General features: G+C 47.8%; 65 non-coding genes across 65 annotated transcripts; all 65 read left to right on the forward strand.

The window, feature by feature from the left end:
* Nucleotides 1-789: 789 nt before the first annotated feature.
* trnar-ucu (transfer RNA arginine (anticodon UCU)) lies at nucleotides 790-879 on the forward strand. Its single transcript is given in 2 exon segments — nucleotides 790-826; nucleotides 844-879. It is a non-coding gene; the product is annotated as a tRNA-Arg (tRNA).
* A 227-nt stretch (nucleotides 880-1,106) lies between these two features.
* Nucleotides 1,107-1,196, forward strand: trnar-ucu (transfer RNA arginine (anticodon UCU)). The gene is given in 2 exon segments: nucleotides 1,107-1,143; nucleotides 1,161-1,196. It is a non-coding gene; the product is annotated as a tRNA-Arg (tRNA).
* A 227-nt stretch (nucleotides 1,197-1,423) lies between these two features.
* Nucleotides 1,424-1,513, forward strand: trnar-ucu (transfer RNA arginine (anticodon UCU)). Its single transcript is given in 2 exon segments — nucleotides 1,424-1,460; nucleotides 1,478-1,513. It is a non-coding gene; the product is annotated as a tRNA-Arg (tRNA).
* Nucleotides 1,514-1,740: 227 nt separating this feature from the next.
* Nucleotides 1,741-1,830, forward strand: trnar-ucu (transfer RNA arginine (anticodon UCU)). The gene is given in 2 exon segments: nucleotides 1,741-1,777; nucleotides 1,795-1,830. It is a non-coding gene; the product is annotated as a tRNA-Arg (tRNA).
* Nucleotides 1,831-2,375: 545 nt separating this feature from the next.
* trnar-ucu (transfer RNA arginine (anticodon UCU)) lies at nucleotides 2,376-2,465 on the forward strand. The gene is given in 2 exon segments: nucleotides 2,376-2,412; nucleotides 2,430-2,465. It is a non-coding gene; the product is annotated as a tRNA-Arg (tRNA).
* Nucleotides 2,466-3,010: 545 nt separating this feature from the next.
* On the forward strand, nucleotides 3,011-3,100 carry trnar-ucu (transfer RNA arginine (anticodon UCU)). Its single transcript is given in 2 exon segments — nucleotides 3,011-3,047; nucleotides 3,065-3,100. It is a non-coding gene; the product is annotated as a tRNA-Arg (tRNA).
* A 73-nt stretch (nucleotides 3,101-3,173) lies between these two features.
* trnat-agu (transfer RNA threonine (anticodon AGU)) lies at nucleotides 3,174-3,247 on the forward strand. Its single transcript has one exon. It is a non-coding gene; the product is annotated as a tRNA-Thr (tRNA).
* An 80-nt stretch (nucleotides 3,248-3,327) lies between these two features.
* trnar-ucu (transfer RNA arginine (anticodon UCU)) lies at nucleotides 3,328-3,417 on the forward strand. Its single transcript is given in 2 exon segments — nucleotides 3,328-3,364; nucleotides 3,382-3,417. It is a non-coding gene; the product is annotated as a tRNA-Arg (tRNA).
* Nucleotides 3,418-3,490: 73 nt separating this feature from the next.
* On the forward strand, nucleotides 3,491-3,564 carry trnat-agu (transfer RNA threonine (anticodon AGU)). Its single transcript has one exon. It is a non-coding gene; the product is annotated as a tRNA-Thr (tRNA).
* An 80-nt stretch (nucleotides 3,565-3,644) lies between these two features.
* trnar-ucu (transfer RNA arginine (anticodon UCU)) lies at nucleotides 3,645-3,734 on the forward strand. The gene is given in 2 exon segments: nucleotides 3,645-3,681; nucleotides 3,699-3,734. It is a non-coding gene; the product is annotated as a tRNA-Arg (tRNA).
* A 73-nt stretch (nucleotides 3,735-3,807) lies between these two features.
* Nucleotides 3,808-3,881, forward strand: trnat-agu (transfer RNA threonine (anticodon AGU)). Its single transcript has one exon. It is a non-coding gene; the product is annotated as a tRNA-Thr (tRNA).
* A 244-nt stretch (nucleotides 3,882-4,125) lies between these two features.
* Nucleotides 4,126-4,199, forward strand: trnat-agu (transfer RNA threonine (anticodon AGU)). Its single transcript has one exon. It is a non-coding gene; the product is annotated as a tRNA-Thr (tRNA).
* An 80-nt stretch (nucleotides 4,200-4,279) lies between these two features.
* On the forward strand, nucleotides 4,280-4,369 carry trnar-ucu (transfer RNA arginine (anticodon UCU)). The gene is given in 2 exon segments: nucleotides 4,280-4,316; nucleotides 4,334-4,369. It is a non-coding gene; the product is annotated as a tRNA-Arg (tRNA).
* A 73-nt stretch (nucleotides 4,370-4,442) lies between these two features.
* On the forward strand, nucleotides 4,443-4,516 carry trnat-agu (transfer RNA threonine (anticodon AGU)). Its single transcript has one exon. It is a non-coding gene; the product is annotated as a tRNA-Thr (tRNA).
* Nucleotides 4,517-4,760: 244 nt separating this feature from the next.
* Nucleotides 4,761-4,834, forward strand: trnat-agu (transfer RNA threonine (anticodon AGU)). The gene has a single exon. It is a non-coding gene; the product is annotated as a tRNA-Thr (tRNA).
* An 80-nt stretch (nucleotides 4,835-4,914) lies between these two features.
* On the forward strand, nucleotides 4,915-5,004 carry trnar-ucu (transfer RNA arginine (anticodon UCU)). Its single transcript is given in 2 exon segments — nucleotides 4,915-4,951; nucleotides 4,969-5,004. It is a non-coding gene; the product is annotated as a tRNA-Arg (tRNA).
* Nucleotides 5,005-5,077: 73 nt separating this feature from the next.
* On the forward strand, nucleotides 5,078-5,151 carry trnat-agu (transfer RNA threonine (anticodon AGU)). The gene has a single exon. It is a non-coding gene; the product is annotated as a tRNA-Thr (tRNA).
* An 80-nt stretch (nucleotides 5,152-5,231) lies between these two features.
* On the forward strand, nucleotides 5,232-5,321 carry trnar-ucu (transfer RNA arginine (anticodon UCU)). The gene is given in 2 exon segments: nucleotides 5,232-5,268; nucleotides 5,286-5,321. It is a non-coding gene; the product is annotated as a tRNA-Arg (tRNA).
* A 73-nt stretch (nucleotides 5,322-5,394) lies between these two features.
* trnat-agu (transfer RNA threonine (anticodon AGU)) lies at nucleotides 5,395-5,468 on the forward strand. Its single transcript has one exon. It is a non-coding gene; the product is annotated as a tRNA-Thr (tRNA).
* An 80-nt stretch (nucleotides 5,469-5,548) lies between these two features.
* Nucleotides 5,549-5,638, forward strand: trnar-ucu (transfer RNA arginine (anticodon UCU)). Its single transcript is given in 2 exon segments — nucleotides 5,549-5,585; nucleotides 5,603-5,638. It is a non-coding gene; the product is annotated as a tRNA-Arg (tRNA).
* A 73-nt stretch (nucleotides 5,639-5,711) lies between these two features.
* On the forward strand, nucleotides 5,712-5,785 carry trnat-agu (transfer RNA threonine (anticodon AGU)). The gene has a single exon. It is a non-coding gene; the product is annotated as a tRNA-Thr (tRNA).
* An 80-nt stretch (nucleotides 5,786-5,865) lies between these two features.
* trnar-ucu (transfer RNA arginine (anticodon UCU)) lies at nucleotides 5,866-5,955 on the forward strand. The gene is given in 2 exon segments: nucleotides 5,866-5,902; nucleotides 5,920-5,955. It is a non-coding gene; the product is annotated as a tRNA-Arg (tRNA).
* A 73-nt stretch (nucleotides 5,956-6,028) lies between these two features.
* On the forward strand, nucleotides 6,029-6,102 carry trnat-agu (transfer RNA threonine (anticodon AGU)). The gene has a single exon. It is a non-coding gene; the product is annotated as a tRNA-Thr (tRNA).
* An 80-nt stretch (nucleotides 6,103-6,182) lies between these two features.
* On the forward strand, nucleotides 6,183-6,272 carry trnar-ucu (transfer RNA arginine (anticodon UCU)). Its single transcript is given in 2 exon segments — nucleotides 6,183-6,219; nucleotides 6,237-6,272. It is a non-coding gene; the product is annotated as a tRNA-Arg (tRNA).
* A 73-nt stretch (nucleotides 6,273-6,345) lies between these two features.
* Nucleotides 6,346-6,419, forward strand: trnat-agu (transfer RNA threonine (anticodon AGU)). The gene has a single exon. It is a non-coding gene; the product is annotated as a tRNA-Thr (tRNA).
* Nucleotides 6,420-6,499: 80 nt separating this feature from the next.
* Nucleotides 6,500-6,589, forward strand: trnar-ucu (transfer RNA arginine (anticodon UCU)). The gene is given in 2 exon segments: nucleotides 6,500-6,536; nucleotides 6,554-6,589. It is a non-coding gene; the product is annotated as a tRNA-Arg (tRNA).
* Nucleotides 6,590-6,816: 227 nt separating this feature from the next.
* trnar-ucu (transfer RNA arginine (anticodon UCU)) lies at nucleotides 6,817-6,906 on the forward strand. Its single transcript is given in 2 exon segments — nucleotides 6,817-6,853; nucleotides 6,871-6,906. It is a non-coding gene; the product is annotated as a tRNA-Arg (tRNA).
* Nucleotides 6,907-6,979: 73 nt separating this feature from the next.
* On the forward strand, nucleotides 6,980-7,053 carry trnat-agu (transfer RNA threonine (anticodon AGU)). The gene has a single exon. It is a non-coding gene; the product is annotated as a tRNA-Thr (tRNA).
* A 243-nt stretch (nucleotides 7,054-7,296) lies between these two features.
* trnat-agu (transfer RNA threonine (anticodon AGU)) lies at nucleotides 7,297-7,370 on the forward strand. The gene has a single exon. It is a non-coding gene; the product is annotated as a tRNA-Thr (tRNA).
* Nucleotides 7,371-7,537: 167 nt separating this feature from the next.
* On the forward strand, nucleotides 7,538-7,611 carry trnat-agu (transfer RNA threonine (anticodon AGU)). Its single transcript has one exon. It is a non-coding gene; the product is annotated as a tRNA-Thr (tRNA).
* A 243-nt stretch (nucleotides 7,612-7,854) lies between these two features.
* Nucleotides 7,855-7,928, forward strand: trnat-agu (transfer RNA threonine (anticodon AGU)). The gene has a single exon. It is a non-coding gene; the product is annotated as a tRNA-Thr (tRNA).
* A 243-nt stretch (nucleotides 7,929-8,171) lies between these two features.
* On the forward strand, nucleotides 8,172-8,245 carry trnat-agu (transfer RNA threonine (anticodon AGU)). The gene has a single exon. It is a non-coding gene; the product is annotated as a tRNA-Thr (tRNA).
* An 80-nt stretch (nucleotides 8,246-8,325) lies between these two features.
* On the forward strand, nucleotides 8,326-8,415 carry trnar-ucu (transfer RNA arginine (anticodon UCU)). The gene is given in 2 exon segments: nucleotides 8,326-8,362; nucleotides 8,380-8,415. It is a non-coding gene; the product is annotated as a tRNA-Arg (tRNA).
* Nucleotides 8,416-8,805: 390 nt separating this feature from the next.
* Nucleotides 8,806-8,879, forward strand: trnat-agu (transfer RNA threonine (anticodon AGU)). Its single transcript has one exon. It is a non-coding gene; the product is annotated as a tRNA-Thr (tRNA).
* A 243-nt stretch (nucleotides 8,880-9,122) lies between these two features.
* trnat-agu (transfer RNA threonine (anticodon AGU)) lies at nucleotides 9,123-9,196 on the forward strand. The gene has a single exon. It is a non-coding gene; the product is annotated as a tRNA-Thr (tRNA).
* A 484-nt stretch (nucleotides 9,197-9,680) lies between these two features.
* Nucleotides 9,681-9,754, forward strand: trnat-agu (transfer RNA threonine (anticodon AGU)). Its single transcript has one exon. It is a non-coding gene; the product is annotated as a tRNA-Thr (tRNA).
* Nucleotides 9,755-9,834: 80 nt separating this feature from the next.
* trnar-ucu (transfer RNA arginine (anticodon UCU)) lies at nucleotides 9,835-9,924 on the forward strand. The gene is given in 2 exon segments: nucleotides 9,835-9,871; nucleotides 9,889-9,924. It is a non-coding gene; the product is annotated as a tRNA-Arg (tRNA).
* A 544-nt stretch (nucleotides 9,925-10,468) lies between these two features.
* trnar-ucu (transfer RNA arginine (anticodon UCU)) lies at nucleotides 10,469-10,558 on the forward strand. Its single transcript is given in 2 exon segments — nucleotides 10,469-10,505; nucleotides 10,523-10,558. It is a non-coding gene; the product is annotated as a tRNA-Arg (tRNA).
* A 1,264-nt stretch (nucleotides 10,559-11,822) lies between these two features.
* Nucleotides 11,823-11,896, forward strand: trnat-agu (transfer RNA threonine (anticodon AGU)). The gene has a single exon. It is a non-coding gene; the product is annotated as a tRNA-Thr (tRNA).
* Nucleotides 11,897-11,976: 80 nt separating this feature from the next.
* trnar-ucu (transfer RNA arginine (anticodon UCU)) lies at nucleotides 11,977-12,066 on the forward strand. The gene is given in 2 exon segments: nucleotides 11,977-12,013; nucleotides 12,031-12,066. It is a non-coding gene; the product is annotated as a tRNA-Arg (tRNA).
* Nucleotides 12,067-12,139: 73 nt separating this feature from the next.
* On the forward strand, nucleotides 12,140-12,213 carry trnat-agu (transfer RNA threonine (anticodon AGU)). The gene has a single exon. It is a non-coding gene; the product is annotated as a tRNA-Thr (tRNA).
* A 243-nt stretch (nucleotides 12,214-12,456) lies between these two features.
* On the forward strand, nucleotides 12,457-12,530 carry trnat-agu (transfer RNA threonine (anticodon AGU)). The gene has a single exon. It is a non-coding gene; the product is annotated as a tRNA-Thr (tRNA).
* Nucleotides 12,531-13,090: 560 nt separating this feature from the next.
* trnat-agu (transfer RNA threonine (anticodon AGU)) lies at nucleotides 13,091-13,164 on the forward strand. Its single transcript has one exon. It is a non-coding gene; the product is annotated as a tRNA-Thr (tRNA).
* A 321-nt stretch (nucleotides 13,165-13,485) lies between these two features.
* trnar-ucu (transfer RNA arginine (anticodon UCU)) lies at nucleotides 13,486-13,575 on the forward strand. The gene is given in 2 exon segments: nucleotides 13,486-13,522; nucleotides 13,540-13,575. It is a non-coding gene; the product is annotated as a tRNA-Arg (tRNA).
* Nucleotides 13,576-13,965: 390 nt separating this feature from the next.
* On the forward strand, nucleotides 13,966-14,039 carry trnat-agu (transfer RNA threonine (anticodon AGU)). The gene has a single exon. It is a non-coding gene; the product is annotated as a tRNA-Thr (tRNA).
* Nucleotides 14,040-14,599: 560 nt separating this feature from the next.
* trnat-agu (transfer RNA threonine (anticodon AGU)) lies at nucleotides 14,600-14,673 on the forward strand. The gene has a single exon. It is a non-coding gene; the product is annotated as a tRNA-Thr (tRNA).
* A 560-nt stretch (nucleotides 14,674-15,233) lies between these two features.
* trnat-agu (transfer RNA threonine (anticodon AGU)) lies at nucleotides 15,234-15,307 on the forward strand. Its single transcript has one exon. It is a non-coding gene; the product is annotated as a tRNA-Thr (tRNA).
* Nucleotides 15,308-15,550: 243 nt separating this feature from the next.
* On the forward strand, nucleotides 15,551-15,624 carry trnat-agu (transfer RNA threonine (anticodon AGU)). The gene has a single exon. It is a non-coding gene; the product is annotated as a tRNA-Thr (tRNA).
* Nucleotides 15,625-15,867: 243 nt separating this feature from the next.
* trnat-agu (transfer RNA threonine (anticodon AGU)) lies at nucleotides 15,868-15,941 on the forward strand. The gene has a single exon. It is a non-coding gene; the product is annotated as a tRNA-Thr (tRNA).
* Nucleotides 15,942-16,103: 162 nt separating this feature from the next.
* On the forward strand, nucleotides 16,104-16,177 carry trnat-agu (transfer RNA threonine (anticodon AGU)). The gene has a single exon. It is a non-coding gene; the product is annotated as a tRNA-Thr (tRNA).
* A 162-nt stretch (nucleotides 16,178-16,339) lies between these two features.
* On the forward strand, nucleotides 16,340-16,413 carry trnat-agu (transfer RNA threonine (anticodon AGU)). Its single transcript has one exon. It is a non-coding gene; the product is annotated as a tRNA-Thr (tRNA).
* Nucleotides 16,414-16,656: 243 nt separating this feature from the next.
* Nucleotides 16,657-16,730, forward strand: trnat-agu (transfer RNA threonine (anticodon AGU)). The gene has a single exon. It is a non-coding gene; the product is annotated as a tRNA-Thr (tRNA).
* Nucleotides 16,731-17,088: 358 nt separating this feature from the next.
* Nucleotides 17,089-17,162, forward strand: trnat-agu (transfer RNA threonine (anticodon AGU)). Its single transcript has one exon. It is a non-coding gene; the product is annotated as a tRNA-Thr (tRNA).
* Nucleotides 17,163-17,242: 80 nt separating this feature from the next.
* On the forward strand, nucleotides 17,243-17,332 carry trnar-ucu (transfer RNA arginine (anticodon UCU)). Its single transcript is given in 2 exon segments — nucleotides 17,243-17,279; nucleotides 17,297-17,332. It is a non-coding gene; the product is annotated as a tRNA-Arg (tRNA).
* A 707-nt stretch (nucleotides 17,333-18,039) lies between these two features.
* On the forward strand, nucleotides 18,040-18,113 carry trnat-agu (transfer RNA threonine (anticodon AGU)). The gene has a single exon. It is a non-coding gene; the product is annotated as a tRNA-Thr (tRNA).
* A 560-nt stretch (nucleotides 18,114-18,673) lies between these two features.
* On the forward strand, nucleotides 18,674-18,747 carry trnat-agu (transfer RNA threonine (anticodon AGU)). Its single transcript has one exon. It is a non-coding gene; the product is annotated as a tRNA-Thr (tRNA).
* Nucleotides 18,748-19,307: 560 nt separating this feature from the next.
* trnat-agu (transfer RNA threonine (anticodon AGU)) lies at nucleotides 19,308-19,381 on the forward strand. Its single transcript has one exon. It is a non-coding gene; the product is annotated as a tRNA-Thr (tRNA).
* A 243-nt stretch (nucleotides 19,382-19,624) lies between these two features.
* trnat-agu (transfer RNA threonine (anticodon AGU)) lies at nucleotides 19,625-19,698 on the forward strand. The gene has a single exon. It is a non-coding gene; the product is annotated as a tRNA-Thr (tRNA).
* Nucleotides 19,699-19,941: 243 nt separating this feature from the next.
* Nucleotides 19,942-20,015, forward strand: trnat-agu (transfer RNA threonine (anticodon AGU)). The gene has a single exon. It is a non-coding gene; the product is annotated as a tRNA-Thr (tRNA).
* Nucleotides 20,016-20,258: 243 nt separating this feature from the next.
* Nucleotides 20,259-20,332, forward strand: trnat-agu (transfer RNA threonine (anticodon AGU)). Its single transcript has one exon. It is a non-coding gene; the product is annotated as a tRNA-Thr (tRNA).
* A 243-nt stretch (nucleotides 20,333-20,575) lies between these two features.
* trnat-agu (transfer RNA threonine (anticodon AGU)) lies at nucleotides 20,576-20,649 on the forward strand. The gene has a single exon. It is a non-coding gene; the product is annotated as a tRNA-Thr (tRNA).
* A 243-nt stretch (nucleotides 20,650-20,892) lies between these two features.
* Nucleotides 20,893-20,966, forward strand: trnat-agu (transfer RNA threonine (anticodon AGU)). The gene has a single exon. It is a non-coding gene; the product is annotated as a tRNA-Thr (tRNA).
* Nucleotides 20,967-21,209: 243 nt separating this feature from the next.
* trnat-agu (transfer RNA threonine (anticodon AGU)) lies at nucleotides 21,210-21,283 on the forward strand. Its single transcript has one exon. It is a non-coding gene; the product is annotated as a tRNA-Thr (tRNA).
* A 271-nt stretch (nucleotides 21,284-21,554) lies between these two features.
* Nucleotides 21,555-21,644, forward strand: trnar-ucu (transfer RNA arginine (anticodon UCU)). Its single transcript is given in 2 exon segments — nucleotides 21,555-21,591; nucleotides 21,609-21,644. It is a non-coding gene; the product is annotated as a tRNA-Arg (tRNA).
* A 390-nt stretch (nucleotides 21,645-22,034) lies between these two features.
* trnat-agu (transfer RNA threonine (anticodon AGU)) lies at nucleotides 22,035-22,108 on the forward strand. The gene has a single exon. It is a non-coding gene; the product is annotated as a tRNA-Thr (tRNA).
* Nucleotides 22,109-22,228: the final 120 nt, after the last annotated feature.

Consider the following 22,228-nt stretch of genomic DNA (forward strand, 5'->3'; position numbering starts at 1 on the left):
CGTGGCGTCGTGGCTTAGCTGGTCATAGCGCCTGTCTAGTAAACAGGAAGTCCTGGGTTCAAATCCCAGCGGTGCCTTTCCTTTATGTAAGCAGTTGTTAGGTCATGACATTTAGCCTCCTGCTGAAGAGCAACTGTCAAAACTTTAACACGTACTGGGCTCTGTGGCGCAATGGATAGCGCATTGGACTTCTAGACGCAGGTGTGTGGCCATTCAAAGGTTGTGGGCTTAAGTCCCACCAGAGTCATTTTTTCTTTGAAAACAACAAAATTCATCGCTCCTCACTAATGACACCAATGCACAGTCAAAAGCCATGGCACGGCGCCGTGGCTTAGCTGGTCATAGCGCCTGTCTAGTAAACAGGAAGTCCTGGGTTCAAATCCCAGCGGTGCCTTTCTATTATGTAAGCAGTTGTTAGGTCATGACATTCAGCCTCATGCTGAAGAGCAACTGTCAAAATTTTAACACATACTGGGCTCTGTGGCGCAATGGATAGCACATTGGACTTCTAGACGCAGGTGTGGCCATTCAAAGGTTGTGGTTTCGAGTCCCCCCAGAGTCGTTTTTTCTTTGAAAACAACAAAATTCATCGCTCCTCACTAATGACACCAATCCACAGTAAAAAGCCATGGCGTGGCGCCGTGGCTTAGCTGGTCATAGCGCCTGTCTAGTAAACAGGAAGTCCTGGGTTCAAATCCCAGCGGTGCCTTTCTATTCTGTAAGCAGTTGTTAGGTCATGACATTCAGCCTCATGCTGAAGAGCAACTGTCAAAACTTTAACACATACTGGGCTCTGTGGCGCAATGGATAGCGCATTGGACTTCTAGACGCAGGTGTGTGGCCATTCAAAGGTTGTGGGTTCGAGTCCCACCAGAGTCGTTTTTTCTTTGAAAACAACAAAATTCATCGCTCCTCACTAATGACACCAATCCACAGTAAAAAGCCATTGCGTGGGGCCGTGGCTTAGCTGGTCATAGCGCCTGTCTAGTAAACAGGAAGTCCTGGGTTCAAATCCCAGCGGTGCCTTTCTATTATGTAAGCAGTTGTTAGGTCATGACATTCAGCCTCATGCTGAAGAGCAACTGTCAAAACTTTAACACATACTGGGCTCTGTGGTGCAATGGATAGCACATTGGACTTCTAGACGCAGGTGTGTGGCCATTCAAAGGTTGTGGGTTCGAGTCCCACCAGAGTCGTTTTTTCTTTGAAAACAACAAAATTCATCGCTCCTCACTAATGACACCAATCCACAGTAAAAAGCCATGGCGTGGCGCCGTGGCTTAGCTGGTCATAGCGCCTGTCTAGTAAACAGGAAGTCCTGGGTTCAAATCCCAGCGGTGCCTTTCTATTATGTAAGCAGTTGTTAGGTCATGACATTCAGCCTCATGCTGAAGAGCAACTGTCAAAACTTTAACACATACTGGGCTCTGTGGCGCAATGGATAGCGCATTGGACTTCTAGACGCAGGTGTGTGGCCATTCAAAGGTTGTGGGTTCGAGTCCCACCAGAGTCGTTTTTTCTTTGAAAACAACCAAATTCATCGCTCCTCACTAATGACACCAATCCACAGTAAAAAGCCATTGCGTGGCGCCGTGGCTTAGCTGGTCATAGCGCCTGTCTAGTAAACAGGAAGTCCTGGGTTCAAATCCCAGCGGTGCCTTTCCATTATGTAAGCAGTTGTTGGGTCATGACATTCAGCCTCATGCTGAAGAGCAACTGTCAAAACTTTAACACATTCTGGGCTCTGTGGCGCAATGGATAGCGCATTGGACTTCTAGACGCAGGTGTGTGGCCATTCAAAGGTTGTGGGTTCGAGTCCCACCAGAGTCGTTTTTGCTTTGAAAACAACAAAATTCATCGCTCCTCACTAATGACACCAATCCACAGTAAAAAGCCATTGCGTGGCGCCGTGGCTTAGCTGGTCATAGCGCCTGTCTAGTAAACAGGAAGTCCTGGGTTCAAATCCCAGCGGTGCCTTTCCATTATGTAAGCAGTTGTTAGGTCATGACATTCAGCCTCATGCTGAAGAGCAACTGTCAAAACTTTAACACATACTGGGCTCTGTGGCGCAATGGATAGCGCATTGGACTTCTAGACGCAGGTGTGTGGCCATTCAAAGGTTGTGGGCTTAAGTCCCACCAGAGTCATTTTTTTCTTTGAAAACAACAAAATTCATCGCTCCTCACTAATGACACCAATGCACAGTCAAAAGCCATGGCGCGGCGCCGTGGCTTAGCTGGTCATAGCGCCTGTCTAGTAAACAGGAAGTCCTGGGTTCAAATCCCAGCGGTGCCTTTCCTTTATGTAAGCAGTTTTTAGGTCATGACATTTAGCCTCCTGCTGAAGAGCAACTGTCAAAACTTTAACACATACTGGGCTCTGTGGCGCAATGGATAGCGCATTGGACTTCTAGACGCAGGTGTGTGGCCATTCAAAGGTTGTGGGTTCGAGTCCCACCAGAGTCGTTTTTTCTTTGAAAACAACAAAATTCATCGCTCCTCACTAATGACACCAATCCACAGTAAAAAGCCATTGCGTGGCGCCGTGGCTTAGCTGGTCATAGCGCCTGTCTAGTAAACAGGAAGTCCTGGGTTCAAATCCCAGCGGTGCCTTTCCATTATGTAAGCAGTTGTTAGGTCATGACATTCAGCCTCATGCTGAAGAGCAACTGTCAAAACTTTAACACATACTGGGCTCTGTGGCGCAATGGATAGCGCATTGGACTTCTAGACGCAGGTGTGTGGCCATTCAAAGGTTGTGGGCTTAAGTCCCACCAGAGTCATTTTTTTCTTTGAAAACAACAAAATTCATCGCTCCTCACTAATGACACCAATGCACAGTCAAAAGCCATGGCGCGGCGCCGTGGCTTAGCTGGTCATAGCGCCTGTCTAGTAAACAGGAAGTCCTGGGTTCAAATCCCAGCGGTGCCTTTCCTTTATGTAAGCAGTTTTTAGGTCATGACATTTAGCCTCCTGCTGAAGAGCAACTGTCAAAACTTTAACACATACTGGGCTCTGTGGCGCAATGGATAGCGCATTGGACTTCTAGACGCAGGTGTGTGGCCATTCAAAGGTTGTGGGTTCGAGTCCCACCAGAGTCGTTTTTTCTTTGAAAACAACAAAATTCATCGCTCCTCACTAATGACACCAATCCACAGTAAAAAGCCATGGCGTGGCGCCGTGGCTTAGCTGGTCATAGCGCCTGTCTAGTAAACAGGAAGTCCTGGGTTCAAATCCCAGCGGTGCCTTTCTATTATGTAAGCAGTTGTTAGGTCATGACATTCAGCCTCATGCTGAAGAGCAACTGTCAAAACTTTAACACATACTGGGCTCTGTGGCGCAATGGATAGCGCATTGGACTTCTAGACGCAGGTGAGTGGCCATTCAAAGGTTGTGGGTTCGAGTCCCACCAGAGTCGTTTTTTCTTTGAAAACAACCAAATTCATCGCTCCTCACTAATGACACCAATCCACAGTAAAAAGCCATTGCGTGGCGCCGTGGCTTAGCTGGTCATAGCGCCTGTCTAGTAAACAGGAAGTCCTGGGTTCAAATCCCAGCGGTGCCTTTCCATTATGTAAGCAGTTGTTGGGTCATGACATTCAGCCTCATGCTGAAGAGCAACTGTCAAAACTTTAACACATTCTGGGCTCTGTGGCGCAATGGATAGCGCATTGGACTTCTAGACGCAGGTGTGTGGCCATTCAAAGGTTGTGGGTTCGAGTCCCACCAGAGTCGTTTTTGCTTTGAAAACAACAAAATTCATCGCTCCTCACTAATGACACCAATCCACAGTAAAAAGCCATTGCGTGGCGCCGTGGCTTAGCTGGTCATAGCGCCTGTCTAGTAAACAGGAAGTCCTGGGTTCAAATCCCAGCGGTGCCTTTCCATTATGTAAGCAGTTGTTAGGTCATGACATTCAGCCTCATGCTGAAGAGCAACTGTCAAAACTTTAACACATACTGGGCTCTGTGGCGCAATGGATAGCGCATTGGACTTCTAGACGCAGGTGTGTGGCCATTCAAAGGTTGTGGGCTTAAGTCCCACCAGAGTCATTTTTTTCTTTGAAAACAACAAAATTCATCGCTCCTCACTAATGACACCAATGCACAGTCAAAAGCCATGGCGCGGCGCCGTGGCTTAGCTGGTCATAGCGCCTGTCTAGTAAACAGGAAGTCCTGGGTTCAAATCCCAGCGGTGCCTTTCCTTTATGTAAGCAGTTTTTAGGTCATGACATTTAGCCTCCTGCTGAAGAGCAACTGTCAAAACTTTAACACATACTGGGCTCTGTGGCGCAATGGATAGCGCATTGGACTTCTAGACGCAGGTGTGTGGCCATTCAAAGGTTGTGGGTTCGAGTCCCACCAGAGTCGTTTTTTCTTTGAAAACAACAAAATTCATCGCTCCTCACTAATGACACCAATCCACAGTAAAAAGCCATTGCGTGGCGCCGTGGCTTAGCTGGTCATAGCGCCTGTCTAGTAAACAGGAAGTCCTGGGTTCAAATCCCAGCGGTGCCTTTCCATTATGTAAGCAGTTGTTAGGTCATGACATTCAGCCTCATGCTGAAGAGCAACTGTCAAAACTTTAACACATACTGGGCTCTGTGGCGCAATGGATAGCGCATTGGACTTCTAGACGCAGGTGTGTGGCCATTCAAAGGTTGTGGGCTTAAGTCCCACCAGAGTCATTTTTTTCTTTGAAAACAACAAAATTCATCGCTCCTCACTAATGACACCAATGCACAGTCAAAAGCCATGGCGCGGCGCCGTGGCTTAGCTGGTCATAGCGCCTGTCTAGTAAACAGGAAGTCCTGGGTTCAAATCCCAGCGGTGCCTTTCCTTTATGTAAGCAGTTTTTAGGTCATGACATTTAGCCTCCTGCTGAAGAGCAACTGTCAAAACTTTAACACATACTGGGCTCTGTGGCGCAATGGATAGCGCATTGGACTTCTAGACGCAGGTGTGTGGCCATTCAAAGGTTGTGGGTTCGAGTCCCACCAGAGTCGTTTTTTCTTTGAAAACAACAAAATTCATCGCTCCTCACTAATGACACCAATGCACAGTCAAAAGCCATGGCACGGCGCCGTGGCTTAGCTGGTCATAGCGCCTGTCTAGTAAACAGGAAGTCCTGGGTTCAAATCCCAGCGGTGCCTTTCTATTATGTAAGCAGTTGTTAGGTTATGACATTCAGCCTCATGCTGAAGAGCAACTGTCAAAACTTTAACACATACTGGGCTCTGTGGCGCAATGGATAGCGCATTGGACTTCTAGACGCAGGTGTGTGGCCATTCAAAGGTTGTGGGTTCGAGTCCCACCAGAGTCGTTTTTTCTTTGAAAACAACAAAATTCATCGCTCCTCACTAATGACACCAATCCACAGTAAAAAGCCATTGCGTGGCGCCGTGGCTTAGCTGGTCATAGCGCCTGTCTAGTAAACAGGAAGTCCTGGGTTCAAATCCCAGCGGTGCCTTTCTATTATGTAAGCAGTTGTTAGGTCATGACATTCAGCCTCATGCTGAAGAGCAACTGTCAAAACTTTAACACATACTGGGCTCTGTGGTGCAATGGATAGCACATTGGACTTCTAGACGCAGGTGTGTGGCCATTCAAAGGTTGTGGGTTCGAGTCCCACCAGAGTCGTTTTTTCTTTGAAAACAACAAAATTCATCGCTCCTCACTAATGACACCAATCCACAGTAAAAAGCCATGGCGTGGCGCCGTGGCTTAGCTGGTCATAGCGCCTGTCTAGTAAACAGGAAGTCCTGGGTTCAAATCCCAGCGGTGCCTTTCTATTATGTAAGCAGTTGTTAGGTCATGACATTCAGCCTCATGCTGAAGAGCAACTGTCAAAACTTTAACACATACTGGGCTCTGTGGCGCAATGGATAGCGCATTGGACTTCTAGACGCAGGTGTGTGGCCATTCAAAGGTTGTGGGTTCGAGTCCCACCAGAGTCGTTTTTTCTTTGAAAACAACAAAATTCATCGCTCCTCACTAATGACACCAATCCACAGTAAAAAGCCATTGCGTGGCGCCGTGGCTTAGCTGGTCATAGCGCCTGTCTAGTAAACAGGAAGTCCTGGGTTCAAATCCCAGCGGTGCCTTTCCATTATGTAAGCAGTTGTTGGGTCATGACATTCAGCCTCATGCTGAAGAGCAACTGTCAAAACTTTAACACATTCTGGGCTCTGTGGCGCAATGGATAGCGCATTGGACTTCTAGACGCAGGTGTGTGGCCATTCAAAGGTTGTGGGTTCGAGTCCCACCAGAGTCGTTTTTGCTTTGAAAACAACAAAATTCATCGCTCCTCACTAATGACACCAATCCACAGTAAAAAGCCATTGCGTGGCGCCGTGGCTTAGCTGGTCATAGCGCCTGTCTAGTAAACAGGAAGTCCTGGGTTCAAATCCCAGCGGTGCCTTTCCTTTATGTAGGCAGTTGTTAGGTCATGACATTCAGCCTCATGCTGAAGAGCAACTGTCAAAACTTTAACACATACTGGGCTCTGTGGCGCAATGGATAGCGCATTGGACTTCTAGACGCAGGTGTGTGGCCATTCAAAGGTTGTGGGTTCGAGTCCCACCAGAGTCGTTTTTTCTTTGAAAACAACAAAATTCATCGCTCCTCACTAATTACACCAATCCACAGTAAAAAGCCATGGCGTGGCGCCGTGGCTTAGCTGGTCATAGCGCCTGTCTAGTAAACAGGAAGTCCTGGGTTCAAATTCCAGCGGTGCCTTTCTATTATGTAAGCAGTTGTTAGGTCATGACATTCAGCCTCATGCTGAAGAGCAACTGTCAAAACTTTAACACATACTGGGCTCTGTGGCGCAATGGATAGCGCATTGGACTTCTAGACGCAGGTGTGTGGCCATTCAAAGGTTGTGGGTTCGAGTCCCACCAGAGTCGTTTTTTCTTTGAAAACAACAAAATTCATCGCTCCTCACTAATGACACCAATGCACAGTAAAAAGCCATGGCGCGGCGCCGTGGCTTAGCTGGTCATAGCGCCTGTCTAGTAAACAGGAAGTCCTGGGTTCAAATCCCAGCGGTGCCTTTCCTTTATGTAAGCAGTTGTTAGGTCATGACATTTAGCCTCCTGCTGAAGAGCAACTGTCAAAACTTTAACACATACTGGGCTCTGTGGCGCAATGGATAGCGCATTGGACTTCTAGATGCAGGTGTGTGGCCATTCAAAGGTTGTGGGTTCGAGTCCCACCCGAGTCATTTTTTCTTTGAAAACAACAAAATTCATCACTCCTCACTAATGACACCAATGCACAGTAAAAAGCCATGGCGCGGCGCCGTGGCTTAGCTGGTCATAGCGCCTGTCTAGTAAACAGGAAGTCCTGGGTTCAAATCCCAGCGGTGCCTTTCCTTTATGTAAGCAGTTGTTAGGTCATGACATTTAGCCTCCTGCTGAAGAGCAACTGTCAAAACTTTAACACATACTGGGCTCCGTGGCGCAATGGATAGCGCATTGGACTTCTAGACGCAGGTGTGTGGCTATTCAAAGGTTGTGGGTTCGAGTCCCATGGCGCGGCGCCGTGGCTTAGCTGGTCATAGCGCCTGTCTAGTAAACAGGAAGTCCTGGGTTCAAATCCCAGCGGTGCCTTTCTATTATGTAAGCAGTTGTTAGGTCATGACATTCAGCCTCATGCTGAAGAGCAACTGTCAAAACTTTAACACATACTGGGCTCTGTGGCGCAATGGATAGCGCATTGGACTTCTAGACGCAGGTGTGTGGCCATTCAAAGGTTGTGGGTTCGAGTACCACCAGAGTCGTTTTTTCTTTGAAAACAACAAAATTCATCGCTCCTCACTAATGACACCAATCCACAGTAAAAAGCCATGGCGTGGCGCCGTGGCTTAGCTGGTCATAGCGCCTGTCTAGTAAACAGGAAGTCCTGGGTTCAAATCCCAGCGGTGCCTTTCTATTATGTAAGCAGTTGTTAGGTCATGACATTCAGCCTCATGCTGAAGAGCAACTGTCAAAACATTAACACATACTGGGCTCTGTGGAGCAATGGATAGCGCATTGGACTTCTAGACGCAGGTGTGTGGCCATTCAAAGGTTGTGGGTTCGAGTACCACCAGAGTCATTTTTTCTTTGAAAACAACAAAATTCATCGCTCCTCACTAATGACACCAATGCACAGTAAAAAGCCATGGCGCGGCGCCGTGGCTTAGCTGGTCATAGCGCCTGTCTAGTAAACAGGAAGTCCTGGGTTCAAATCCCAGCGGTGCCTTTCCTTTATGTAGGCAGTTGTTAGGTCATGACATTCAGCCTCATGCTGAAGAGCAACTGTCAAAACTTTAACACATACTGGGCTCTGTGGCGCAATGGATAGCGCATTGGACTTCTAGACGCAGGTGTGTGGCCATTCAAAGGTTGTGGGTTCGAGTCCCACCAGAGTCGTTTTTTCTTTGAAAACAACAAAATTCATCGCTCCTCACTAATTACACCAATCCACAGTAAAAAGCCATGGCGTGGCGCCGTGGCTTAGCTGGTCATAGCGCCTGTCTAGTAAACAGGAAGTCCTGGGTTCAAATTCCAGCGGTGCCTTTCTATTATGTAAGCAGTTGTTAGGTCATGACATTCAGCCTCATGCTGAAGAGCAACTGTCAAAACTTTAACACATACTGGGCTCTGTGGAGCAATGGATAGCGCATTGGACTTCTAGACGCAGGTGTGTGGCCATTCAAAGGTTGTGGGTTCGAGTACCACCAGAGTCGTTTTTTCTTTGAAAACAACAAAATTCATCGCTCCTCACTAATGACACCAATGCACAGTAAAAAGCCATGGCGCGGCGCCGTGGCTTAGCTGGTCATAGCGCCTGTCTAGTAAACAGGAAGTCCTGGGTTCAAATCCCAGCGGTGCCTTTCCTTTATGTAAGCAGTTGTTAGGTCATGACATTTAGCCTCCTGCTGAAGAGCAACTGTCAAAACTTTAACACATACTGGGCTCTGTGGCGCAATGGATAGCGCATTGGACTTCTAGATGCAGGTGTGTGGCCATTCAAAGGTTGTGGGTTCGAGTCCCACCCGAGTCATTTTTTCTTTGAAAACAACAAAATTCATCACTCCTCACTAATGACACCAATGCACAGTAAAAAGCCATGGCGCGGCACCGTGGCTTAGCTGGTCATAGCGCCTGTCTAGTAAACAGGAAGTCCTGGGTTCAAATCCCAGCGGTGCCTTTCCTTTATGTAAGCAGTTGTTAGGTCATGACATTTAGCCTCCTGCTGAAGAGCAACTGTCAAAACTTTAACACATACTGGGCTCCGTGGCGCAATGGATAGCGCATTGGACTTCTAGACGCAGGTGTGTGGCCATTCAAAGGTTGTGGGTTCGAGTCCCATGGCGCCGCGCCGTGGCTTAGCTGGTTATAGCGCCTGTCTAGTAAACAGGAAGTCCTGGGTTCAAATCCCAGCGGTGCCTTTCTATTATGTAAGCAGTTGTTAGGTCATGACATTCAGCCTCATGCTGAAGAGCAACTGTCAAAACTTTAACACATACTGGGCTCTGTGGAGCAATGGATAGCGCATTGGACTTCTAGACGCAGGTGTGTGGCCATTCAAAGGTTGTGGGTTCGAGTACCACCAGAGTCGTTTTTTCTTTGAAAACAACAAAATTCATCGCTCCTCACTAATGACACCAATGCACAGTAAAAAGCCATGGCGCGGCGCCGTGGCTTAGCTGGTCATAGCGCCTGTCTAGTAAACAGGAAGTCCTGGGTTCAAATCCCAGCGGTGCCTTTCCTTTATGTAGGCAGTTGTTAGGTCATGACATTCAGCCTCATGCTGAAGAGCAACTGTCAAAACTTTAACACATACTGGGCTCTGTGGCGCAATGGATAGCGCATTGGACTTCTAGACGCAGGTGTGTGGCCATTCAAAGGTTGTGGGTTCGAGTCCCACCAGAGTCGTTTTTTCTTTGAAAACAACAAAATTCATCGCTCCTCACTAATGACACCAATCCACAGTAAAAAGCCATGGCGTGGCGCCGTGGCTTAGCTGGTCATAGCGCCTGTCTAGTAAACAGGAAGTCCTGGGTTCAAATTCCAGCGGTGCCTTTCTATTATGTAAGCAGTTGTTAGGTCATGACATTCAGCCTCATGCTGAAGAGCAACTGTCAAAACTTTAACACATACTGGGCTCTGTGGAGCAATGGATAGCGCATTGGACTTCTAGACGCAGGTGTGTGGCCATTCAAAGGTTGTGGGTTCGAGTACCACCAGAGTCGTTTTTTCTTTGAAAACAACAAAATTCATCGCTCCTCACTAATGACACCAATGCACAGTAAAAAGCCATGGCGCGGCGCCGTGGCTTAGCTGGTCATAGCGCCAGTCTAGTAAACAGGAAGTCCTGGGTTCAAATCCCAGCGGTGCCTTTCCTTTATGTAAGCAGTTGTTAGGTCATGACATTTAGCCTCCTGCTGAAGAGCAACTGTCAAAACTTTAACACATACTGGGCTCTGTGGCGCAATGGATAGCGCATTGGACTTCTAGACGCAGGTGTGTGGCCATTCAAAGGTTGTGGGTTCGAGTCCCACCAGAGTCGTTTTTGCTTTGAAAACAACAAAATTCATCGCTCCTCACTAATGACACCAATCCACAGTAAAAAGCCATGGCGTGGCGCCGTGGCTTAGCTGGTCATAGCGCCTGTCTAGTAAACAGGAAGTCCTGGGTTCAAATTCCAGCGGTGCCTTTCTATTATGTAAGCAGTTGTTAGGTCATGACATTCAGCCTCATGCTGAAGAGCAACTGTCAAAACTTTAACACATACTGGGCTCTGTGGCGCAATGGATAGCGCATTGGACTTCTAGACGCAGGTGTGTGGCCATTCAAAGGTTGTGGGTTCGAGTCCCATGGCGCGGCGCCGTGGCTTAGCTGGTTATAGCGCCTGTCTAGTAAACAGGAAGTCCTGGGTTCAAATCCCAGCTGTGCCTTTCTATTATGTAAGCAGTTGTTAGGTCATGACATTCAGCCTCATGCTGAAGAGCAACTGTCAAAACTTTAACACATTCTGGGCTCTGTGGCGCAATGGATAGCGCATTGGACTTCTAGACGCAGGTGTGTGGCCATTCAAAGGTTGTGGGTTCGAGTACCACCAGAGTCGTTTTTTCTTTGAAAACAACAAAATTCATCGCTCCTCACTAATGACACCAATCCACAGTAAAAAGCCATGGCGTGGTGCCGTGGCTTAGCTGGTCATAGCGCCTGTCTAGTAAACAGGAAGTCCTGGGTTCAAATCCCAGTGGTGCCTTTCTATTATGTAAGCAGTTGTTAGGTCATGACATTCAGCCTCATGCTGAAGAGCAACTGTCAAAACTTTAACACATACTGGGCTCTGTGGCGCAATGGATAGCGCATTGGACTTCTAGACGCAGGTGTGTGGCCATTCAAAGGTTGTGGGTTGAGTCCCACCAGAGTCGTTTTTGCTTTGAAAACAACAAAATTCATCGCTCCTCACTAATGACACCAATCCACAGTAAAAAGCCATGGCGTGGCGCCGTGGCTTAGCTGGTCATAGCGCCTGTCTAGTAAACAGGAAGTCCTGGGTTCAAATTCCAGCGGTGCCTTTCTATTATGTAAGCAGTTGTTAGGTCATGACATTCAGCCTCATGCTGAAGAGCAACTGTCAAAACTTTAACACATACTGGGCTCTGTGGAGCAATGGATAGCGCATTGGACTTCTAGACGCAGGTGTGTGGCCATTCAAGGGTTGTGGGTTCGAGTACCACCAGAGTCGTTTTTTCTTTGAAAACAACAAAATTCATCGCTCCTCACTAATGACACCAATGCACAGTAAAAAGCCATGGCGCGGCGCCGTGGCTTAGCTGGTCATAGCGCCTGTCTAGTAAACAGGAAGTCCTGGGTTCAAATCCCAGCGGTGCCTTTCCTTTATGTAGGCAGTTGTTAGGTCATGACATTCAGCCTCATGCTGAAGAGCAACTGTCAAAACTTTAACACATACTGGGCTCTGTGGCGCAATGGATAGCGCATTGGACTTCTAGACGCAGGTGTGTGGCCATTCAAAGGTTGTGGGTTCGAGTCCCACCAGAGTCGTTTTTTCTTTGAAAACAACAAAATTCATCGCTCCTCACTAATTACACCAATCCACAGTAAAAAGCCATGGCGTGGCGCCGTGGCTTAGCTGGTCATAGCGCCTGTCTAGTAAACAGGAAGTCCTGGGTTCAAATCCCAGCGGTGCCTTTCTATTATGTAAGCAGTTGTTAGGTCATGACATTCAGCCTCATGCTGAAGAGCAACTGTCAAAACTTTAACACATACTGGGCTCTGTGGAGCAATGGATAGCGCATTGGACTTCTAGACGCAGGTGTGTGGCCATTCAAAGGTTGTGGGTTCGAGTACCACCAGAGTCGTTTTTTCTTTGAAAACAACAAAATTCATCGCTCCTCACTAATGACACCAATGCACAGTAAAAAGCCATGGCGCGGCGCCGTGGCTTAGCTGGTCATAGCGCCTGTCTAGTAAACAGGAAGTCCTGGGTTCAAATCCCAGCGGTGCCTTTCCTTTATGTAAGCAGTTGTTAGGTCATGACATTTAGCCTCCTGCTGAAGAGCAACTGTCAAAACTTTAACACATACTGGGCTCTGTGGCGCAATGGATAGCGCATTGGACTTCTAGACGCAGGTGTGTGGCCATTCAAAGGTTGTGGGTTCGAGTACCACCAGAGTCGTTTTTTCTTTGAAAACAACAAAATTCATCGCTCCTCACTATTGACACCAATGCACAGTAAAAAGCCATGGCGCGGCGCCGTGGCTTAGCTTGTCATAGCGCCTGTCTAGTAAACAGGAAGTCCTGGGTTCAAATCCCAGCGGTGCCTTTCCTTTATGTAAGCAGTTGTTAGGTCATGACATTCAGCCTCATGCTGAAGAGCAACTGTCAAAACTTTAACACAAACTGGGCTTTGTGGCGCAATGGATAGCGCATTGGACTTCTAGACGCAGGTGTGTGGCCATTCAAAGGTTGTGGGTTCGAGTCCCACCCGAGTCATTTTTTCTTTGAAAACAACAAAATTCATCGCTCCTCACTAATGACACCAATGCACAGTAAAAAGCCATGGCGTGGCGCCGTGGCTTAGCTGGTCATAGCGCCTGTCTAGTAAACAGGAAGTCCTGGGTTCAAATCCCAGCGGTGCCTTTCCTTTATGTAAGCAGTTGTTAGGTCATGACATTTAGCCTCCTGCTGAAGAGCAACTGTCAAAACTTTAACACATACTGGGCTCTGTGGCGCAATGGATAGCGCATTGGACTTCTAGACGCAGGTGTGTGGCCATTCAAAGGTTGTGGGTTCGAGTCCCATGGCGCGGCTCCGTGGCTTAGCTGGTCATAGCGCCTGTCTAGTAAACAGGAAGTCCTGGGTTCAAATCCCAGCGGTGCCTTTCTATTATGTAAGCAGTTGTTAGGTCATGACATTCAGCCTCATGCTGAAGAGCAACTGTCAAAACTTTAACACATACTGGGCTCTGTGGCGCAATGGATAGCGCATTGGACTTCTAGACGCAGGTGTGTGGCCATTCAAAGGTTGTGGGTTCGAGTCCCACCAGAGTCGTTTTTGCTTTGAAAACAACAAAATTCATCGCTCCTCACTAATGACACCAATCCACAGTAAAAAGCCATGGCGTGGCGCCGTGGCTTAGCTGGTCATAGCGCCTGTCTAGTAAACAGGAAGTCCTGGGTTCAAATTCCAGCGGTGCCTTTCTATTATGTAAGCAGTTGTTAGGTCATGACATTCAGCCTCATGCTGAAGAGCAACTGTCAAAACTTTAACACATACTGGGCTCTGTGGAGCAATGGATAGCGCATTGGACTTCTAGACGCAGGTGTGTGGCCATTCAAAGGTTGTGGGTTCGAGTACCACCAGAGTCATTTTTTCTTTGAAAACAACAAAATTCATCGCTCCTCACTAATGACACCAATGCACAGTAAAAAGCCATGGCGCGGCGCCGTGGCTTAGCTGGTCATAGCGCCTGTCTAGTAAACAGGAAGTCCTGGGTTCAAATCCCAGCGGTGCCTTTCTATTATGTAAGCAGTTGTTAGGTCATGACATTCAGCCTCATGCTGAAGAGCAACTGTCAAAACTTTAACACATACTGGGCTCTGTGGCGCAATGGATAGCGCATTGGACTTCTAGACGCAGGTGTGTGGCCATTCAAATGTTGTGGGTTTGAGTACCACCAGAGTCGTTTTTTCTTTGAAAACAACAAAATTCATCGCTCCTCACTAATGACACCAATCCACAGTAAAAAGCCATGGCGTGGTGCCGTGGCTTAGCTGGTCATAGCGCCTGTCTAGTAAACAGGAAGTCCTGGGTTCAAATCCCAGCGGTGCCTTTCTATTATGTAAGCAGTTGTTAGGTCATGACATTCAGCCTCATGCTGAAGAGCAACTGTCAAAACTTTAACACATACTGGGCTCTGTGGCGCAATGGATAGCGCATTGGACTTCTAGACGCAGGTGTGTGGCCATTCAAAGGTTGTGGGTTCGAGTACCACCAGAGTCGTTTTTTCTTTGAAAACAACAAAATTCATCGCTCCTCACTAATGACACCAATGCACAGTAAAAAGCCATGGCGCGGCGCCGTGGCTTAGCTGGTCATAGCGCCTGTCTAGTAAACAGGAAGTCCTGGGTTCAAATCCCAGCGGTGCCTTTCCTTTATGTAAGCAGTTGTTAGGTCATGACATTCAGCCTCATGCTGAAGAGCAACTGTCAAAACTTTAACACATACTGGGCTCTGTGGCGCAATGGATAGCGCATTGGACTTCTAGACGCAGGTGTGTGGCCATTCAAATGTTGTGGGTTTGAGTACCACCAGAGTCGTTTTTTCTTTGAAAACAACAAAATTCATCGCTCCTCACTAATGACACCAATCCACAGTAAAAAGCCATGGCGTGGTGCCGTGGCTTAGCTGGTCATAGCGCCTGTCTAGTAAACAGGAAGTCCTGGGTTCAAATCCCAGCGGTGCCTTTCTATTATGTAAGCAGTTGTTAGGTCATGACATTCAGCCTCATGCTGAAGAGCAACTGTCAAAACTTTAACACATACTGGGCTCTGTGGCGCAATGGATAGCGCATTGGACTTCTAGACGCAGGTGTGTGGCCATTCAAAGGTTGTGGGTTCGAGTACCACCAGAGTCGTTTTTTCTTTGAAAACAACAAAATTCATCGCTCCTCACTAATGACACCAATGCACAGTAAAAAGCCATGGCGCGGCGCCGTGGCTTAGCTGGTCATAGCGCCTGTCTAGTAAACAGGAAGTCCTGGGTTCAAATCCCAGCGGTGCCTTTCCTTTATGTAAGCAGTTGTTAGGTCATGACATTTAGCCTCCTGCTGAAGAGCAACTGTCAAAACTTTAACACATACTGGGCTCTGTGGCGCAATGGATAGCGCATTGGACTTCTAGACGCAGGTGTGTGGCCATTCAAAGGTTGTGGGTTCGAGTACCACCAGAGTCGTTTTTTCTTTGAAAACAACAAAATTCATCGCTCCTCACTATTGACACCAATGCACAGTAAAAAGCCATGGCGCGGCGCCGTGGCTTAGCTGGTCATAGCGCCTGTCTAGTAAACAGGAAGTCCTGGGTTCAAATCCCAGCGGTGCCTTTCCTTTATGTAAGCAGTTGTTAGGTCATGACATTCAGCCTCATGCTGAAGAGCAACTGTCAAAACTTTAACACAAACTGGGCTTTGTGGCGCAATGGATAGCGCATTGGACTTCTAGACGCAGGTGTGTGGCCATTCAAAGGTTGTGGGTTCGAGTCCCACCCGAGTCATTTTTTCTTTGAAAACAACAAAATTCATCGCTCCTCACTAATGACACCAATGCACAGTAAAAAGCTATGGCGTGGCGCCGTGGCTTAGCTGGTCATAGCGCCTGTCTAGTAAACAGGAAGTCCTGGGTTCAAATCCCAGCGGTGCCTTTCCTTTATGTAAGCAGTTGTTAGGTCATGACATTTAGCCTCCTGCTGAAGAGCAACTGTCAAAACTTTAACACATACTGGGCTCTGTGGCGCAATGGATAGCGCATTGGACTTCTAGACGCAGGTGTGTGGCCATTCAAAGGTTGTGGGTTCGAGTCCCGCGGCGCCGTGGCTTAGCTGGTCATAGCGCCTGTCTAGTAAACAGGAAGTCCTGGGTTCAAATCCCAGCGGTGCCTTTCTATTATGTAAGCAGTTGTTAGGTCATGACATTCAGCCTCATGCTGAAGAGCAACTGTCAAAACTTTAACACATACTGGGCTCTGTGGCGCAATGGATAGCGCATTGGACTTCTAGACGCAGGTGTGTGGCCATTCAAAGGTTGTGGGTTCGAGTCCCGCGGCGCCGTGGCTTAGCTGGTCATAGCGCCTGTCTAGTAAACAGGAAGTCCTGGGTTCAAATCCCAGCGGTGCCTTTCTATTATGTAAGCAGTTGTTAGGTCATGACATTCAGCCTCATGCTGAAGAGCAACTGTCAAAACTTTAACACATACTGGGCTCTGTGGCGCAATGGATAGCGCATTGGACTTCTAGACGCAGGTGTGTGGCCATTCAAAGGTTGTGGGTTCGAGTACCACCAGAGTCGTTTTTTCTTTGAAAACAACAAAATTCATCGCTCCTCACTAATGACACCAATCCACAGTAAAAAGCCATGGCGTGGCGCCGTGGCTTAGCTGGTCATAGCGCCTGTCTAGTAAACAGGAAGTCCTGGGTTCAAATCCCAGCGGTGCCTTTCTATTATGTTAGCAGTTGTTAGGTCATGACATTCAGCCTCATGCTGAAGAGCAACTGTCAAAACTTTAACACATACTGGGCTCTGTGGAGCAATGGATAGCGCATTGGACTTCTAGACGCAGGTGTGTGGCCATTCAAAGGTTGTGGGTTCGAGGAAGGAAGTCCTGGGTTCAAATCCCAGCGGTGCCTTTCTATTATGTAACCAGTTGTTAGGTCATGACATTCAGCCTCATGCTGAAGAGCAACTGTCAAAACTTTAACACATACTGGGCTCTGTGGCGCAATGGATAGCGCATTGGACTTCTAGACGCAGGTGTGTGGCCATTCAAAGGTTGTGGGTTCGAGTCCCATGGCGCGGCGCCGTGGCTTAGCTGGTCATAGCGCCTGTCTAGTAAACAGGAAGTCCTGGGTTCAAATCCCAGCGGTGCCTTTCTATTATGTAAGCAGTTGTTAGGTCATGACATTCAGCCTCATGCTGAAGAGCAACTGTCAAAACTTTAACACATACTGGGCTCTGTGGCGCAATGGATAGCGCATTGGACTTCTAGACGCAGGTGTGTGGCCATTCAAAGGTTGTGGGTTCGAGTCCCACCAGAGTCGTTTTTGCTTTGAAAACAACAAAATTCATCGCTCCTCACTAATGACACCAATCCACAGTAAAAAGCCATGGCGTGGCGCCGTGGCTTAGCTGGTCATAGCGCCTGTCTAGTAAACAGGAAGTCCTGGGTTCAAATTCCAGCGGTGCCTTTCTATTATGTAAGCAGTTGTTAGGTCATGACATTCAGCCTCATGCTGAAGAGCAACTGTCAAAACTTTAACACATACTGGGCTCTGTGGAGCAATGGATAGCGCATTGGACTTCTAGACGCAGGTGTGTGGCCATTCAAAGGTTGTGGGTTCGAGTCCCACCAGAGTCGTTTTTGCTTTGAAAACAACAAAATTCATCGCTCCTCACTAATGACACCAATCCACAGTAAAAAGCCATGGCGTGGCGCCGTGGCTTAGCTGGTCATAGCGCCTGTCTAGTAAACAGGAAGTCCTGGGTTCAAATTCCAGCGGTGCCTTTCTATTATGTAAGCAGTTGTTAGGTCATGACATTCAGCCTCATGCTGAAGAGCAACTGTCAAAACTTTAACACATACTGGGCTCTGTGGAGCAATGGATAGCGCATTGGACTTCTAGACGCAGGTGTGTGGCCATTCAAAGGTTGTGGGTTCGAGTACCACCAGAGTCATTTTTTCTTTGAAAACAACAAAATTCATCGCTCCTCACTAATGACACCAATGCACAGTAAAAAGCCATGGCGCGGCGCCGTGGCTTAGCTGGTCATAGCGCCTGTCTAGTAAACAGGAAGTCCTGGGTTCAAATCCCAGCGGTGCCTTTCCTTTATGTAAGCAGTTGTTAGGTCATGACATTCAGCCTCATGCTGAAGAGCAACTGTCAGAACTTTAACACAAACTGGGCTTTGTGGCGCAATGGATAGCGCATTGGACTTCTAGACGCAGGTGTGTGGCCATTCAAAGGTTGTGGGTTCGAGTCCCACCCGAGTCATTTTTTCTTTGAAAACAACAAAATTCATCGCTCCTCACTAATGACACCAATGCACAGTAAAAAGCCATGGCGCGGCGCCGTGGCTTAGCTGGTCATAGCGCCTGTCTAGTAAACAGGAAGTCCAGGGTTCAAATCCCAGCGGTGCCTTTCTATTATGTAAGCAGTTATTAGGTCATGACATTCAGCCTCATGCTGAAGAGCAACTGTCAAAACTTTAACACATACTGGGCTCTGTGGCGCAATGGATAGCGCATTCGACTTCTAGACGCAGGTGTGTGGCCATTCAAATGTTGTGGGTTCGAGTACCACCAGAGTCGTTTTTTCTTTGAAAACAACAAAATTCATCGCTCCTCACTAATGACACCAATCCACAGTAAAAAGCCATGGCGTGGCGCCGTGGCTTAGCTGGTCATAGCGCCTGTCTAGTAAACAGGAAGTCCTGGGTTCAAATCCCAGCGGTGCCTTTCTATTATGTAAGCAGTTGTTAGGTCATGACATTCAGCCTCATGCTGAAGAGCAACTGTCAAAACTTTAACACATACTGGGCTCTGTGGCGCAATGGATAGCGCATTGGACTTCTAGACGCAGGTGTGTGGCCATTCAAAGGTTGTGGGTTCGAGTACCACCAGAGTCGTTTTTTCTTTGAAAACAACAAAATTCATCGCTCCTCACTAATGACACCAATGCACAGTAAAAAGCCATGGCGCGGCGCCGTGGCTTAGCTGGTCATAGCGCCTGTCTAGTAAACAGGAAGTCCTGGGTTCAAATTCCACCGGTGCCTTTCTATTATGTAAGCAGTTGTTAGGTCATGACATTCAGCCTCATGCTGAAGAGCAACTGTCAAAACTTTAACACATACTGGGCTCTGTGGAGCAATGGATAGCGCATTGGACTTCTAGACGCAGGTGTGTGGCCATTCAAAGGTTGTGGGTTCGAGTACCACCAGAGTCATTTTTTCTTTGAAAACAACAAAATTCATCGCTCCTCACTAATGACACCAATGCACAGTAAAAAGCCATGGCGCGGCGCCGTGGCTTAGCTGGTCATAGCGCCTGTCTAGTAAACAGGAAGTCCTGGGTTCAAATCCCAGCGGTGCCTTTCCTTTATGTAAGCAGTTGTTAGGTCATGACATTCAGCCTCATGCTGAAGAGCAACTGTCAGAACTTTAACACAAACTGGGCTTTGTGGCGCAATGGATAGCGCATTGGACTTCTAGACGCAGGTGTGTGGCCATTCAAAGCTTGTGGGTTCGAGTCCCACCCGAGTCATTTTTTCTTTGAAAACAACAAAATTCATCGCTCCTCACTAATGACACCAATGCACAGTAAAAAGCCATGGCGCGGCGCCGTGGCTTAGCTGGTCATAGCGCCTGTCTAGTAAACAGGAAGTCCTGGGTTCAAATCCCAGCGGTGCCTTTCTATTATGTAAGCAGTTGTTAGGTCATGACATTCAGCCTCATGCTGAAGAGCAACTGTCAAAACTTTAACACATACTGGGCTCTGTGGCGCAATGGATAGCGCATTGGACTTCTAGACGCAGGTGTGTGGCCATTCAAATGTTGTGGGTTCGAGTACCACCAGAGTCGTTTTTTCTTTGAAAACAACAAAATTCATCGCTCCTCACTAATGACACCAATCCACAGTAAAAAGCCATGGCGTGGCGCCGTGGCTTAGCTGGTCATAGCGCCTGTCTAGTAAACAGGAAGTCCTGGGTTCAAATCCCAGCGGTGCCTTTCTATTATGTAAGCAGTTGTTAGGTCATGACATTCAGCCTCATGCTGAAGAGCAACTGTCAAAACTTTAACACATACTGGGCTCTGTGGCGCAATGGATAGCGCATTGGACTTCTAGACGCAGGTGTGTGGCCATTCAAAGGTTGTGGGTTCGAGTACCACCAGAGTCGTTTTTTCTTTGAAAACAACAAAATTCATCGCTCCTCACTAATGACACCAATGCACAGTAAAAAGCCATGGCGCGGCGCCGTGGCTTAGCTGGTCATAGCGCCTGTCTAGTAAACAGGAAGTCCTGGGTTCAAATCCCAGCGGTGCCTTTCCTTTATGTAAGCAGTTGTTAGGTCATGACATTTAGCCTCCTGCTGAAGAGCAACTGTCAAAACTTTAACACATACTGGGCTCTGTGGCGCAATGGATAGCGCATTGGACTTCTAGACGCAGGTGTGTGGCCATTCAAAGGTTGTGGGTTCGAGTACCACCAGAGTCGTTTTTTCTTTGAAAACAACAAAATTCATCGCTCCTCACTATTGACACCAATGCACAGTAAAAAGCCATGGCGCGGCGCCGTGGCTTAGCTGGTCATAGCGCCTGTCTAGTAAACAGGAAGTCCTGGGTTCAAATCCCAGCGGTGCCTTTCCTTTATGTAAGCAGTTGTTAGGTCATGACATTCAGCCTCATGCTGAAGAGCAACTGTCAAAACTTTAACACAAACTGGGCTTTGTGGCGCAATGGATAGCGCATTGGACTTCTAGACGCAGGTGTGTGGCCATTCAAAGGTTGTGGGTTCGAGTCCCACCCGAGTCATTTTTTCTTTGAAAACAACAAAATTCATCGCTCCTCACTAATGACACCAATGCACAGTAAAAAGCCATGGCGTGGCGCCGTGGCTTAGCTGGTCATAGCGCCTGTCTAGTAAACAGGAAGTCCTGGGTTCAAATCCCAGCGGTGCCTTTCCTTTATGTAAGCAGTTGTTAGGTCATGACATTTAGCCTCCTGCTGAAGAGCAACTGTCAAAACTTTAACACATACTGGGCTCTGTGGCGCAATGGATAGCGCATTGGACTTCTAGACGCAGGTGTGTGGCCATTCAAAGGTTGTGGGTTCGAGTACCACCAGAGTCGTTTTTTCTTTGAAAACAACAAAATTCATCGCTCCTCACTAATGACACCAATCCACAGTAAAAAGCCATGGCGTGGCGCCGTGGCTTAGCTGGTCATAGCGCCTGTCTAGTAAACAGGAAGTCCTGGGTTCAAATCCCAGCGGTGCCTTTCTATTATGTAAGCAGTTGTTAGGTCATGACATTCAGCCTCATGCTGAAGAGCAACTGTCAAAACTTTAACACATACTGGGCTCTGTGGAGCAATGGATAGCGCATTGGACTTCTAGACGCAGGTGTGTGGCCATTCAAAGGTTGTGGGTTCGAGGAAGGAAGTCCTGGGTTCAAATCCCAGCGGTGCCTTTCTATTATGTAACCAGTTGTTAGGTCATGACATTCAGCCTCATGCTGAAGAGCAACTGTCAAAACTTTAACACATACTGGGCTCTGTGGCGCAATGGATAGCGCATTGGACTTCTAGACGCAGGTGTGTGGCCATTCAAAGGTTGTGGGTTCGAGTCCCACCAGAGTCGTTTTTGCTTTGAAAACAACAAAATTCATCGCTCCTCACTAATGACACCAATCCACAGTAAAAAGCCATGGCGTGGCGCCGTGGCTTAGCTGGTCATAGCGCCTGTCTAGTAAACAGGAAGTCCTGGGTTCAAATTCCAGCGGTGCCTTTCTATTATGTAAGCAGTTGTTAGGTCATGACATTCAGCCTCATGCTGAAGAGCAACTGTCAAAACTTTAACACATACTGGGCTCTGTGGAGCAATGGATAGCGCATTGGACTTCTAGACGCAGGTGTGTGGCCATTCAAAAGTTGTGGGTTCGAGTACCACCAGAGTCCTTTTTTTTTTGAAAACAACAAAATTCATCGCTCCTCACTAATGACACCAATGCACAGTAAAAAGCCATGGCGCGGCGCCGTGGCTTAGCTGGTCATAGCGCCTGTCTAGTAAACAGGAAGTCCTGGGTTCAAATCCCAGCGGTGCCTTTCCTTTATGTAAGCAGTTGTTAGGTCATGACATTTAGCCTCCTGCTGAAGAGCAACTGTCAAAACTTTAACACATACTGGGCTCTGTGGCGCAATGGATAGCGCATTGGACTTCTAGAC

Source organism: Brachyhypopomus gauderio, unplaced genomic scaffold (genome assembly GCF_052324685.1).
Source record: "Brachyhypopomus gauderio isolate BG-103 unplaced genomic scaffold, BGAUD_0.2 sc98, whole genome shotgun sequence".
Lineage (NCBI taxonomy): Eukaryota > Metazoa > Chordata > Actinopteri > Gymnotiformes > Hypopomidae > Brachyhypopomus > Brachyhypopomus gauderio.